A 16,032-nucleotide genomic window follows, 5' to 3' on the forward strand; every position below is an offset into this window, starting at 1 on the left:
AGGAAAAAAAAATTCTGATCATAATCTTGTAGAGTGAGGCACAGATCTTCTGGAGAATCAGAATTTTGCTAACTCTTGCTTTATTCATTTGTTCATCATTAAAATGATACCTGAGTTTTCTGCTGGGACCATTTTTAATTTATCTTAATTGTGACCCACAGTGATTATTTGTGAAATTATTTTGAACAGAATGTAGAATTCTGGTGAATTTGAGTTGTTTTGCTTCAAGTGTCAGGTCTATAAGTATTTTAGTCATCGTTAAATATGTTGGCTTACTTGGATTCATGCCCACTTTGTCAAGAGGTGGAATTCAAATAAGAAATTGAGTGTTCATAAATTGTGTCCAAATGGAACCAAATGTGCGCTCAGAACATGATTAAAAAGAGCCTTTTGTGATGATGCATAGATGCAGAGAAAAATTAAGGCTACATGCCTATGTGTTTTATAGGGTGAAATTTGGTAAGGTGAGTTTCATAAAATAAATTTCTAGACTGTTTGTGCAGCTGGTTTGCCCATCATATCCAACATTTCTCATCACACTAGCACTTATCCCCCTTTTTCTTTTGCCTCAGATATTGAGACAATCTGCTCGATTTCCCTTCTATCTAGGAATATCTACAGCTGCATGAAGAAAATGCAGGTTAAGATTAATTTCTTCAATTAGGATTCATTTTTCATCATTAATACATCCTTTAAAAATTGCATTCATTAATGAGTTATCTAGATGTAATTTTGTAGCTTGGTCCATATAAACTTGGGACCTAGATATAACTATCAAATTATACATAAAAATTATAAAATAAAAAAGGAACAGAATTCTTTGTATCTATCCTATAATACTCAAATTTAATATATTTCGTTTGGAAATATTTGATTCTTCTAAAATTAAATAATCTTTATTACTTTCAATAGTCTTTGTCAAAATTTTCATGTGTGTTTGTTTATGACAGGTTCATGAATTAAAGGACTTTGACTTTATTTGACAAGTTCCCATAGGTCTTCACAGGACTTAATAACTGGGCACTTATTAAATATTCTCTTTAAAAATTATTTTATTTTTATTTATTTATTTGAGAGAGTGAGAAAGAAAGAGGGAGAAAGAGAGAGATAATAGGTGCATCAGAGCCTCCTGCAGCTACAAACAAGCTTCAGACACATGCATCACCTTGTGCATCCAGTTTATGTGGGTCCTGAGGAATTGAACCTAGGTCCTTCGGCTTTGTAGGCAAGCAAGCACCTTAACCACAAGCCATCTCTCTGGCCCATATTTATTAAATATTCTTAAATGAGTAGAAAAAAGACAAAGGTTTTTGTTTTAGTTTGTTTTATGAATAATTTGTTTTAATGAATATCTGTTTAGAAAAACATAATAAGTCCATGAAATAATTTCATGCAGTATCTATGAAAACTTGTTGAATAGACTACAATGGAGACTTCTTCTTTGGCACACAAGTAAGATAACACATTAGTCATTCTAAGGCCAGAGTCAGCTTATAGATGTGATCTGTTGAAAATTGCAACAGCATTGGACACACTGTGATTTGTTGACAACATTCCATAAATTAGTGGTTACTGCATACAAATTTGGGTTTTCAGTTTGTTTTAGGTGTTATAAGAACTGATCATCCTGAGTTCAGATCTCTGAGATGTATTGCTTGGATAGAACAAAGATGCTTATTCAACCATTTTACTGGACTGTGTGATCTCCTATACATGAATGTTCCCACTAGCAGGTTTTATTTTAGTTGCCCAACTACTATGTATCAAGTCTTAGTTCAAGCTAATGATCTGACTGAGAGAGGTATCCCCAGATAGTCTCATGATAGAATTGGTCACCAGATAGTCCAAGTAGTTGTAAGGATAACGAGACCAGCCCCACTGACCACTCTTAAGAGAGGGTGAGACTGAGCTACATTAAGACTATTTGAACAAAGAGATTCAATGAAACATTGCAATATTTACTGAAGACATGAATGATGAAATATGAAGAGAACAGATCATATAAATATGTGTCTTATAGTCCAAAGCTAAAAATTTTAGTTTTTAAATGTAGGTTAAAGCCACTAGAATATTTCAAGAAGAAGAGTAGAGTGATTTATGTACTTTGCTTTGGAAATGGACTTTATATGGACAATAATTAAAACAGAAAAATGAAGGCTTCTTCAATGTACAGATAGAATTTGATTTTTTTATAGACTTGCCTTGTCTGCTATCTGCATGTTAGAAATATATTCAATTCCAAAATATGATATATGTATGAAAAAGTTCTCCAGTTTATAAAAATATTTTAATTCATTTGTTTACAAGCAGAGAGAGAAGAGGGAGAAAGAGAGAGAGAATGGGGGTATCAGGGCATCTAGGCATTGCAAATGAACTCCAGATGCATATACTACTTTGTTCATCTGGATATACATGGGTATTGGAGAATCAAACCCAGGTTATTAGGCTTTGCAGGAAAACACCTTAATCCTGAACAAAATCCTCACAAACTAAATTCAACAGCACATCAAAAGCATTATCTACCTTGATCAAGCAGGCTTCATCCCAAGGATGCAGGGAAGGTTCAATATACAGAAATCAATTAACATAGTATACCACATAAATAAATTTAAGCACAAGAATTTTGGAATTGTCTAGTAACAAGGGCCAACCTAACATTAATACATTTGGTTCTGACTTGTAACTCTAGTACCAGAAATCAGCTACAACCTACACTGTGGGCTGTTGACTAGAGTCCTACAATGTTCCCCAAACATGACAGACTACTGTCAAAGCAATTGATTACCCACCTGAGGTAAAAGGTAAAATCCTACTGCTGAAGAAATAGAACATCAAGACATTTAGCTGGAATCTGGAAGGAATTCAGTTCCAAGATGATTACCCATATAGTGCTGGAAAGTGCTACATGAGCTGTTGGGGAAAATGGCCAATAACACTGTGATTAAGCAGGGGACGCTGCTATAGGAAAGCAACCAACTTGACAAGACATACACGCCTCTGTAATGGGGACACCTAACCTAAGTGGGTAACTGATTGGCTAAGAGATCCACTCAGTGGAAAGGAGCCAATACCTGGAACTGAGAACAGAGTCAGAATTATATGAAGAGCAAGATTATGTACTCCAATGAGAAGCTCTAAGTAGGTTTTGGCCAAAAGAGAGGCTACACCCATCAAAAGTTCTCTAAATTAAGAATGCTTATCCCCTTTAACCTTTGCTGCCTTCACTTTCCATTGGAGAATCTAGTTTTCTTTTTCAGAATGCAGTGAGAACTGAGGACAATTGAAATCCATCAATAAGACAAGTAAAGATAGCTGACTTTCTGGCAGAAGATAAAACACCCCTCACATATTAGCTACGGCTCAAGTGAAACCACACAGGAAATGGCAAGAAGAGCCAGACTGTTGCTTCCACAGTGAACCTGACAACCCAGGGTTTTGGAGATAGACACTGAAAATACTCAAAATGTACCAAAGCAGAAATCCAGAAGCTGCTGAAAGTTCAACACTAATGTAGACTTAAAATATACCCAATAAGTCTCAGGGAAATTTGCAGAAGAGGGGGTGGCAAGATTATAAGAGCCACCAAGTGGAAGGAAATATCCAGAGGTATCACTCCCATCACAATGACTGACTGCTGCTGTCACAAATTATAACCCACAACACCATACTGAATAACAGTAATCCCATTGAGGAGAGCCCTCAGTGGAATGAAGCACACAGGAAGGAAATGATAGTACCAGCTCATGATATGCAAATACAAAGTTTCTACCTAATAAAAAAATCAAACTAAAAAAATAAGTTTTGATACTGGCACCAAATATTTCCGCCAAACTGTCCCCAAGATCTCACTCATTGCATAACTTTCCAGACTCCAGAGGCACTGCTTATAAACATGTTATCTCGGATTCATGGTTGCTCATAACAGTGACTGCCTCCTATGTTTCCTCATGTTTCGTTTTCCCATATATTTGTAAACACGTTTTATATTACAGAAATAGTCTTGTGCTTCCATCTTCTTTTCTAATGACTTATACTTAATGACACAAAGTTCTTATATACCAAGCATGACCAACTGGTCTCAATTTAAAATTCATCTGATGACACATTTTGTGTTTTGAAAAATTACTTCCCAGCTCTTCCATAATTATATATCACTGTGTATCCCACAAAGTATTAATAGTAAATTGCATTAAAAATACTTATTCCTTAAGACAGCTTTCTTTTCTTAGAATTGAATAGTGACTTCTCTTATGAGCTTGTTTTAAAAAACAGAGCTGTCATTCCATTCAGATGATTATTTGTATGTTCAAATTTGTCACATTTCTAGAAGAACACTTCATGAGACAGAATAGAGATCTGAAGAGTGAGAATGTGTGTGTGTGTGTGTGTGTGTGTGTGTGTGTAAATATGTATATGCTTATATACATATATATGTATGTATGTCTATATTCAAACAAATATAGTTTTTGACTGATTATTAATTTTGTGAAACTTAATGGAAATAGAACATTGACTGATAGCTGGTTTCTGTCACTGTGTGTATGTTGCCAATGAAAATGTATCTGAAATACATGGATGTTTTAAAATGTGCTGTTTTTCTATGTCCTTGCTAGCAGAAAAGAAAATAGGCTATCTATTTGTTTTGTAAATATGGGTGCTCTTCCCACTCCACAAACATTTTGCAGATGTCTCCCTATGAAAACATTCTAAAAAATATACATGTCTGCCTTTATCTAAGGTTGTTTAGCAATAACTGAATTGCTTTGCTTGGTTTTGCTTTAATACAGTTTATTATTTTTTTGGAAGCAGGAAAATCAATGGTGAGAAACATAGAATTAATGATCTGGAAATAACCGAGGTCATTGATGTTATTACAGTGATCCCAACAGTTTTTTTTTTTTTCCTTCTAATTTCCATCACAAAAAATTATCAGGGGTTCTAGAGAAACAAATACAACAAAAGAAAGACTTTTTTTTTTTTTTTAAAGAAATGACTACATCTCTAAAACCAGTATGATAATTTCAGCCAAAGGATATCAGTATCCCAGATGGGGCCTGTGAGATTGTCCTTTGACCTTAGCCTTCCCCATTAGCAAAACTCTTGCATTGTGATGCAGTCTGACAGTTGTGAATGAAGTCATAGTAACGCAAAGAACAACCCATCCTAGGAAATTCTACAGGGGGCAGTAACTAATCTCCAATGAGTTTAGGTCTCTCCTGGGTGTGCCTATCCAGTGTCTAGATTGGAAACGGAGCTCCACCAACAAATTGAGGAGAAAATAATACAGATAGAGTTTTAAACATGCCACCTATATAACTCCTATCACTATACATAAAAAACAAAGGAAATTGAAGGCATTTATGTCTCATTTGAGTGATACAGACTCATAAGATATATATACATACATACATATACATGCATACATACATACACAGATTTTTGTAAGGGAGCATTTTGAACAAGGTGATTTGGAAAAAAAATTACAATTCAGCTGTTTACAGCATGTTTAACCCTGGTATTTCAGTTAATCTGTAAAAATATCTATGTTCCTATGATGCTAAAATACCAATAAAATAACTAACACTTAAAAGCCGTTGTATAGTATGTGTGTGTCTGCTACTTGTTTGCATGTGTCATCTAATTCTCACGTTCTATCAAGTCCCTTATTATTATTATTATTATTATTATTATTATTATTTCCACCTTACAGAATTTATTTTTCAATTATTCATGCAGGTGTCTGTGTATTCTTTTCTGTGTACTAGAACCTCTTTGAAGCATAAATTGACTCATATGTCTATCAATTCATGACTATACTGTGACTAGATTTATTTATAAATAAGGAAATTGAGACAGATAGGTTTCTAATTTTCTCCAAGTCATGGTCAGTAAGTGATGGAATGTGGAGCTGAGCCTACACAGTGTGATTCCAGAGCACACTCCAAAACCACTAAGTATTGCTGCCTTTTAGGGTTACTGTGAGTGTTGAATGACATCATGCTGGCACATGCTGTGGATAGTAAAGTGTTAGCTAGCATTATTATGAGTTTATTCTGAAGTGTGTGGAAAATCTTACCTAATCTGTGGACGAATCAGAACTGCGCATGGTGCTGATAGAAAGCAGGCATGTTGCTAAACTATTTTCTTTCACTGGGAAATTTTGGGAACTAGCAGGAAGACAAATAGATGAGAACTGAGTGAGCAAGATGAAGAATAGAAAATGAGGTCAGATATCTCTCCATCAAATGGAGCCTTGTAGGCCATTATAAATACTGATGATTATTGAGTGAGATGAAAGTTTTGAGTGAGTTTTGATCAAAGTTATAAAATGATCTGACTTAAACATTTTAACAGGCTTACTCTGGCTGCTACATTGAGAAAATCATGTTAGGGAAGCAAGAACAGAAGTAAAAGGCACTATTACTTCATGTGACTGGGGGAGGTTATGTAACTTGTCCAAGGTCTGTCAAAGAGTCAGTGGGCATCAAAATTTCTATCTCAGGTTCTTAGGAGTTATCCATAATACAATGTTGAAAGTGCAGAATAATGATGAACGTTTTTAAGTTCTCTTATTAGATCCAAACACCATTTCTGAGAATCTTTGGCAAGAAAAGAAGTTCTTATATTTAGAAAAACTTTGATGTATTTTACAAGATTCCTGCTTGTTTAGGAAAAATCTATTAAAACTTACAATAATCCTGATACTATATGTTTATAACAGATGATAACAAAGAATCTATCTGTTAGTAGATGTTTTCTCCAGAAAATATTTTGTAACCACAAAAATTAATGCTATACTTTATCTCAGAATTAGCCTAGTTTTATGTAAGAGGTGCTGCCTACATGAATTCCTGGTAGTAGCGTCCTATGAGAGCAACTGAGCCAGAAGCCTACCTAATGTTTGGCATACTGAGGCATAAACTATCCAACACCTAATTTAGTATCCATTACATAATGCTTGGGATAATTAATAAATGACATTAACAATGTGTCTCAGCTCTTTCTCTAAAGTTTCTGAGGAATTATCCCTTACATATTCATTTGCTATGTCAAGAGAATGTACTCTGCCTTTCATATGTATGGTAGCTAAATTTTTTTATTGCTATGAACAATAATCAGACCAAAGCAACTGAAGGAGGAAAAAGACTTATTTTGACTTATAGTTTTGAGGCAATATTTCATGGTGGAGAAAGCATAGTAGTGGGAGTGTGAATCTTGCTTTTTCACATAGCAACCAGAGTCAGGAAACAGAATGGACAAATGAAGCTGGACTATAAACCTCAAGGAATGCCCCAGCGATTCTCTTCCCCAGCAAGGCTTTACCTCTTAAAGGTTCCACAACTTTCAAAAGCACTACCAACTGAGGACCAAATGTCCAAACATGGGAGCCGATGAGGGACATTTTACATGTAATATACAACAATAGACAGTAAACATTGGACATTCTGTCAGTAATGATATATGAATGATGAAAGTCTCAAAGTAGCACTCAAATTCCCAGAAGCACCAAGGAAAAAAATCACATGGGACTAAGTCCATGCAGTTAACATTAGTTGCTATAAGAACTAGTTCTTAAGTTTCAGTAGCTTTAGCTTAATGTAAGATTCTCTCTCTCTCTCTCTCTTTCATCTGATATGGGCTGAATTGCTCTTATTAGCAGCATCCTTCCACACAATGACTCATTCACCCAAACAGCTTTTTCCTTGTGTCCTTCCCCTGGGATCCTCCTTGGGATCACCTGCATTCAGCATGCCAAGGAATGAAAAGTGAACAATGGAGCATTCTTAGGGTTCTATTTCAGGTCTTGTGTGGAAGCGGGATAATTTATTATCATGTCATTGCAATCAGCCACTTAGGTGTGCTTGTAAAGGTAATGGGTGAGTTCTTACAGTCTCTGTTGGGGTTGGAAGGGAAAGGTAGATAAGCCCCTAGTAGAAAAGACAGAAAACAGAGGGTTTCTTTCCTTCCTTCCTTCCTTCCTCTCTCTTTTTTCCTTCCTTCCTTTTATCTTTATATTTTATTTTTAAAAAAATATTGATTTATTTGAAAGAGAAAGATAATTAAGGGTATGCCAGGGCCTCTTGCCTCTGCAAACAAACTCCAGATGCATTCCACATTGTGCAACTAGCTTTACATGGGTACTGAAGAATCACACCCAGGCCATTAGACTTTTGCAAGCAAGCATCTTTACTGTCAATGCTCAGCCAATACCTAGTTCCTCACAAAACCAGAACACTTTCTGAAATATTGAAACACTTATGTACTCATGTACTTGGTAAGTGTTTGTGCTTTGAGCACATTGGTGGATGGATAAAGTAGATTTCTTTAAACACACTCTAAAATACTTATAAACATCATGGAACTCCATATAAACATTTAAGTCAAATAAAGCAATATGACAGAGACTCCATGACAGAAAAAGAAGTGCTTAAGACACAGAGAGAGAGCTTGAAAGTTATAAATAAAATTTTACTTTAGGGTTTAATTAATCTATTTATTTGAAGAAGGCATTTAACATTCCAGACCCATTTCAAAATGTACTTTATCCTTGGTCTTTTGAAAAATATTCCTCTTTCATAAAATATTAATTACTCCCTTATCTCTGATCCTGTGGCATCTGATATTTGTCTATAGAAGGTAAGCTCCTATAAAGAGCATTATAAGCTATTTTAATTTAGCATACTGCTCCCATTTACTTGTGTGTGAACTCTGAAAGATGCCGTAGATATTTTAGTGCAAGTTAGGTAGCTAAAATCTCTTTAAGACCTGAACATATTAGTTGATTTTTTTTCTTTGCTTGAAATTCTTTAGTGGATAACTACTATCTTTAGGCAGAATTGAAATTCTTTTAAAGGGATATAAGACATTTTATGTTATTTCATATTTATAGTTTATTTTTCATTCACACTCTTTGATTTACCTTAATAAACTTTTATTCCTTAGAAGGCTAACGTGCTTCACCTTGTACAACTGAGCTTCTCTCTTTTGAAATCCCTTCCATGTCACCTGCCTTGCTCTCACTCAGTACTATTTCAGCCCAGTCTGTTATTCATTTGAGAATCCCTCTTAAGTCAGGCATGGTGGCTCATGACATTAATGCCAGCATTTCAGAGGCAGAGGTAGGAGGATGGAAGATCAGCCTGGGACTACACAGTGAGTTTCAGGTCAGTCTGGGTTAGAGTGAGACCTATCTCAAAAGAGAGAGAGAGAGGGAAATCTTTCTTTCTTTCTTTTTTTTTTTTTTTTTTTTTTCCCTTGCTGAATGAGATGGCTTACAGTGGTAGTTGAAGTAGAAGGATTTCTGGAAGTTTGAGGTCAGACTGACTGAGCTATAAAGTGAGTTACTGGTGAGTCTAGCCTACACTGAGACACTCAAAAATAAATAAATAAAAGGAAAAAAAAAACTCTCTTCAGCATTCTACCTTTTTATACTTGGAAAGATCTCTACTATCTTCTTCTATGCTAACTAAACAAATGCCTATTTGTTTACTCTAAATGCTTCTTTAATTGTCAGTTTTCCACTAACCTAAGTTCTCTATACGGGAGGTGCCATTTCCATTGAAAGTCATACATCCCAGTATCTAGACAAGATCCTGGACCATAGTACTTCTTAAGTAAATATTTGCTGAAAAAATTGACTAAAACTGTCCATTGAATTTTATTAAAATTCTTTAAGTCAGCATTTATTATGAACTAATTATGAGCTCACTATAGTTTTCCTAACTGTTGAATTCAGTTAACATATTTCTTTCTGAAAAAACTATCTTCCACTTTTGACAAGAAGAATCAAATCCTGTCTCAGGATCTACTCCCCACAAAAGTTTCATGATCGCACAAACACACACACACACACACACACAAACACCATTGATACCCTACTCACATGGACCAACAGTGATTCATGTTCCTACTTCAGCAATTCCTCAGCAACTTAGGCTGAAAAATCTCAGAAATATTTTTCAACAGTTCTCTCAGATCTCATTAGTGTCTAAGCCCAACAGAGCTGATCCATGAAAGATACCTTGAATCCATCCTTTTCTTCCCAGTCTGACTGCTACACTCATAGCTCAGGTTTTCCTTACTCATCACCCGATTTAATTCAATAGCATCCCAGGGTGTCTTCACTTTTATTCTCTCCCTCTCCCAAACTACTTTAAACCATGCAACCAGAGTAATTGACCCAAAGGTCAGTTCACTCTACTAGTCAAAAACCTTCAGTGACACCCCATTTTTAACCAAAAAGAGCAGCTCACCTTCAGCCAGGAATTCAAAAGCCTATATAATCTGGCCCCAATTTATTTTATATTTTCCAGCTTTATTTTATATGACTCATTCTTGTAGCCAAACTGGTTTTGTTTAGATTTCCAGACCTGGGCTTGCACTTCATTGCTTTTAAGCTTTGCTGCACTCTTTTTTGCTAAGTATCGGTTTCCCTTCTGTTCCATGAACCTGCTGTCTTCTCTCACCTACTAGACGGGGGCTTCAAGTCACTCCCTGTGGAAGCTTCATGAGTTGAATGCACGGAATTTTGTAGTTAAGTAATTTGCTTCTACATATCTTTGTTAGAGTGGTTTCAAAAATAGTTTTTCTTTTAGAAATTCTCATTTCATATCATTACATATTTTATTATTTCTCTAACCTTATTCAGAGTGATTACATCCATTCTCTCTTCCTATTTCTTTCTACTTTCATTTTTTTTCTTTTTGTTTATTAACCTTGCCATAATGTAAAGGTCTATAGTTACTACATAACAAAATGTCCAAAGCTAGTTTTGTTAAACAAATATATTTATATTTTAACCAAATAATTTGTTCTCATTCTTTGTCTGTATTGATTGGAAATATGGAAAATTTCAAGGGGAATTTTCTATTTTTTTATGAGAGAGTGAGGAAAAGAGAGAGAATTGGTGTGCTAGGGCCTCCAGACACTTAAATCAAACTCCAGATATGTGTGCTACCTGTGTACATGTGTGATCAAGTGTGCATGCATGACCTTATCCTTCTGGTTTATGTGGGTTTTGGGGAGTTGAACCTTGGTCTTTAGGCTTCACATTTAGCACCTTAACTGCTAAATCATCTCTCCAGCCCCTCAAAGGGATATATTTTAATCCAGTGATTTTTATCTACCAAGAATAATTTTGTATTTACTCAAGGGAGGGTATGAAAACTTATGATATAAATTATAACTAACAAGACTCATGTCTTCCATCACTTGCTGTAGTTCCATTTGTTAGCACTTGTTTAGGCTTCCACAAAAACAGAATATTGCAATAAAAGACTGTCCCTGATATTCTGCCAAACCCAATTTCACTGAAATTAAAATTTATGCTTTTGAAAATTAAGACCTTGTAGTTTTCACCAGAAGAAAGTAAATGTATTGGATGCCTCATATAACTTCCTTTAATAAAAATCTATAAAACACAACAGTAATTATGAAGAAACTAAACACAGACATAAGGCATGTGAAGTACCCCACAAGTGAGGTACAGCCTGTGATTTCCCTGCCTTCTCATTTAAAGGAACTGTCTGAGCTGGAGGGTAAAGCAAATGATGGCAGCCTTGCAAACCTGAGGTAAAAGAGGTCATATCTTAGAACAGCTGAATTTCTGAAGTTCAGATGACATAGATACCCAGAACAGTAAAACCTGCCAAAAAATGGCTATTTCAAGGTCCTCAGGAATTCTAACTGTTTTACCAAATGTGATGGTTCGTTAGTGTTACTGAGGAATACCTTTAAGCAAAGAAAATGATTTTTGGAAAAGAATATCGAGATTCTTATGAAGTGAATAATTTCAATAACTCATACAGGCACATTTAAGTTTTAACAAACCAATTTGGAGCATTCTAAATGAACACTTAAGATTTTTATACTCTACAAGGGCCATAATCCAAGTTAACAACAGAAGAGAGTAAAACACATAATATGTCTGATATAATAAAATTTAAAAATAAACCTAAAACATATCAAGGTGATAAGAAAATTGAACTATATTTTAACAAAATACTTGGTATTTTTAACAGAAAACTAAAAACTCAGAAACTCAACAATCAAATATTTATACTATGTATTCAATTAAATAATATTAGACATGTGAAACAGCATGCAAACAAGATGAACAATAAATAATTTTTAAAAGACTAATCAGGATGATAGGAAAAGAAGAAGTTTAAAAAAATTAAAATGGTCTCAAAATATATTCAATAACTAAAATGAAAATAGGAATCATAGGAATGGAACACAGCAAAAAATAAAGTTGAAAAAAATATAGTATTGGAAATAAAATGCTCACTGGACATGTAGCATATTCAACAGGTCAAAGATGGTTAGATATGGAGATATAACCTCTCAAAGAAACTATGCAAAATGAAGAATAGAAGGACAAAATTTGAAAGATGAATAGTCTTGATAACCTTGAGACAATATTAAGCTTAATAATTGAATAAATAACATCCAAATATTTAATAAATACTAATATATAAAACAAAAAATCCAAGAATAACCACAAAAAATCTGTTATGATATATTAAACTGCTAAACATCAATAACAGAGAGATAAAAAAATATAAAAGCAATTATAAACTGGTGAGCAAGGATAATAAGTTCTAAAAATAACTAAGATAGAACAATGTAAGTTAGAAAATAATGGAGTAATATTGTTACTTTATTGAAAAGGTGAAAATCCTCACCAACCTAGAACTCTGTAACACGTAATTGTGTATTATTAAAAAGTCAAGACAAGGGCTAGAGGGATTGCTCAGCTGTTTAACATTTGATTGCAAAGCCCAAAGACCCACATTAAATTCCCTAGTACCCACATAAATCCAGATGCACAGAGTGGCACATATATCTTGAGAGTGATTGCAGTGGTAGGAGGTCCTCATGCACCCCCTTCTCTCTTTCTTTCTCTCTGTATCGTCCTGAAAAAAAATATACATATATATATATATATATATATGAAGTAAAGACAAGTATTAAAATACCTTCCAGGCAATTATAATTGAAATGACTTCTGGTAGAGACACACAAAAACAATAGAAAGATCAAGGACATTCTGTAAGCTGAGGGGCAACGTGCTCATTGGAACCCTCTGGTAGATCCACACAAAGAGAAAAGGAAGTACCAGAAATGCTAAATATGTTGAAAAATACACAGAGGATTTTCTTAGATTATTTTGAATTACTTTGAAACATAATTGGTTTCTAATAATGTATGGAGAAATAAATGTCTGACTCAATATCATTCAGGAGAGGAGGAGGAAATAGAAAGATGTCTACCTTATATATTACATAGTACACTATATTCAGAGATAAACTCTAAGCTATAAACCATGGAGAGTCAAGTGAATACTTAAAACTGTCAGCCAAAAGCAATGTAAGAAATATAAAACACACATACAGAGAGACAGAGAGAGAGAGAGAGAGAGAACTAAAAGAACTATCAAACAGGGGCAGATAGAACCAATGTTTAGACATCAATAGTAATCATAGGATTGTGAAGTGATCCTCCAGGGTCTCATATGTAGGTATGTCCTATGAATGGATGCCTTGACTAGCTTTCTCCCGTACTATCTTTTCAGGAATGTTTGTAATATGACCCATCTTTTAAAAACCCATCTGGGTTGGAGAGATGGCTTAGTGGTTAAGCACTTACCTGTGAAGCATAAGGACCCCAGTTCAAGGCTCAATTCCCCAGGACCCATGTTAGGTAGATGCACAAGGGACTGCACACATCTGGAGTTCTTTTGCAGTGGCTGGAGGCTCTGGTGCACCCATGCTATCTCTCTCTCTCTCTCTGCCTCTTTTTCTCTCTGTCTGTTGCTCTCAAATAGATAAAAATAAATAAATAAATACATAAAAATATTTTTAAAAACACATCTCTCATGTGCTCCAGGACAAAGGGCAGGTTTGTTTACTCTTCATTACAAATAACAACAACAAGCACAATAATAATAATAATAATAATAATAATAATAATAATAATAATATATCCACTTAAGGTACAGCCAAGCATGCTTACCTCCCTTTGTAAAAGGATTGCTCTCCCTAAGCTCAGGATTCCCCTTAACCATATGGAGGTATCTGTCCCTCTGTAATCACCTTTTGAAATTTTGGCACACAACGTTAAAATGGCCATTGTAGCTACTGTTGGGGCTGTGAAGAGTAATGTGGCCTCTTTTCCTGATTTACAACTTAGAAAGAGGTGTTTGAAGATTCATAGACAACCCCTTCACCATAGGGTATTCCTAACTCCTTGCTATTGATAAAATTCCTTTAGCATAAGAAAAGTAAGAAGTTACAATGACAGTAAAAAAGGAAAAAAAAATGCTATCAGATCAGACTTGAAGCAGGTATAGTTTTGTCCTATGAAAGGGAAACTGATGCAGATTTTCTTATCATCAGATAGTCCTTGCCCCAAGACCATGGATAATTAAGTAATGGACAATGAGATATAAGTAAAGCAAAGAAGATTCACTGAGAGAAGAGTGAGAAAGTCTAAAGTGTAAGGGCAAACATGCTTATGGTTTTGTCCAGTATCAAAAGAAAAAAAAAAGGAAGAAAGAAAGAAGAAAGAATGAAGGAAAGAAAGAGAAGAAATGAAAAAGAAAACCTAATACTGAAAAGGGAAAAAACAAAAGTTGGGACTTTTGAGTTAGAACTCAGAAAAGCAGGCAAGCTTAGCAGTGAAGAACTACAAGTAGTTGCCCCAAGGAATGGGATTCTAATGGTGATCAGTATGTTATCTTGATAAGGAGACCATTATCCCTTCCATATCCTCAACATGTCTTCAAATGAATTGGCTTTCCTGAGAATGAGTCCCCTGACCAGGTGATTGACAGTCTCAACTGCATTATTTCTTAAGGGAGGGGAACATAGAATGTCTGTAAACTTATGCTTAGAATGTCTCATTTCTACCCAGAGCAATAGACTTCTGAAATTCTATTTTTTGGACCAGGAGAATTACCTTGTAATGGGCCACCATCCTCTCTCCTCCCTTCCCTGTGGCATTTCAAATCTGAAGTTTGGGGAAAGCCAGCCATGAAAGCTGGCAGAGAATCTTCTTCAATGTCCTCTAAGCTTGCTAATGCTTGTCTAGATAGTTAACTGAATATTCATGGATGAGAAGCTTATGAATAGGAATAGTTCCATGTTCACCCAAAGATCAGCCCACCCCTACCTATGTCAGTCATTTTGAGCTCAGATCAAGCCCACTTTGCTCTCCATGGCAAGTCAGGAAGAGACAACATGCAATTGTCCAGCCACTCTGTTTCTGCTTGACAAAAGAGGTGCAGATTTAGCAACACCATCCATGTTTTCCATGTGTAGGAACTCCAAGTTGTGAAGTGCTAATTTGCCTCATTTGTTAGGGGTGGGAGTGTCTACCTGGTGACCATATTTACACCCTTTTGTCATGCAAAGATGGCATTGCACATCTATACTCCATGTTCTGGCTCAGCTAAATGGCTGGGAGAAGAACAGTCAGTGTGACTTGAATAATCAATACAGAAGCAGGTGCCAGATGGAAGGATAAGAAATGACTATCATGAATACTGTCTGTAGAACTACAGAATAAAAGCTGTATCTCAGATAAAATTATTATATAGTATTCATGGCAAACTACCTCTAACTTTTCAGAAACATTCTAGACAGATTCCTTTTGCTAATTGAGTTCTGTGGAATTTTATGTTGTATAGATATTCATGAAGTGAGACTCTCCTAATATCCTAATGGGGTAGAGCACATAAAGGATAAATTGACCAATCTAGTACAGAAATAGGAAGAAATAGAGGGAAGGGTTTAAAATATAGTATAAGAAAATTTTTCTAAAATAAAATAACTTGAAATAAAAATTGTTTGGCCCTCTATCAATTTGGATGTATTCTCTATAAAAATATTTCATTAAAAGCTAACAGTTTAACAGAAAATCATTGAGAGGAATAGTGCAAGCTAGAGAATATAGTATAAAAAACAAAACCAAAGCAGCCTAAAGGACTATTTAGACAAAACCAGCTCTACAGAAAATACTTGAAAGAAT

This window comes from Jaculus jaculus, chromosome 10 (genome assembly GCF_020740685.1).
Source record: "Jaculus jaculus isolate mJacJac1 chromosome 10, mJacJac1.mat.Y.cur, whole genome shotgun sequence".
NCBI lineage: Eukaryota > Metazoa > Chordata > Mammalia > Rodentia > Dipodidae > Jaculus > Jaculus jaculus.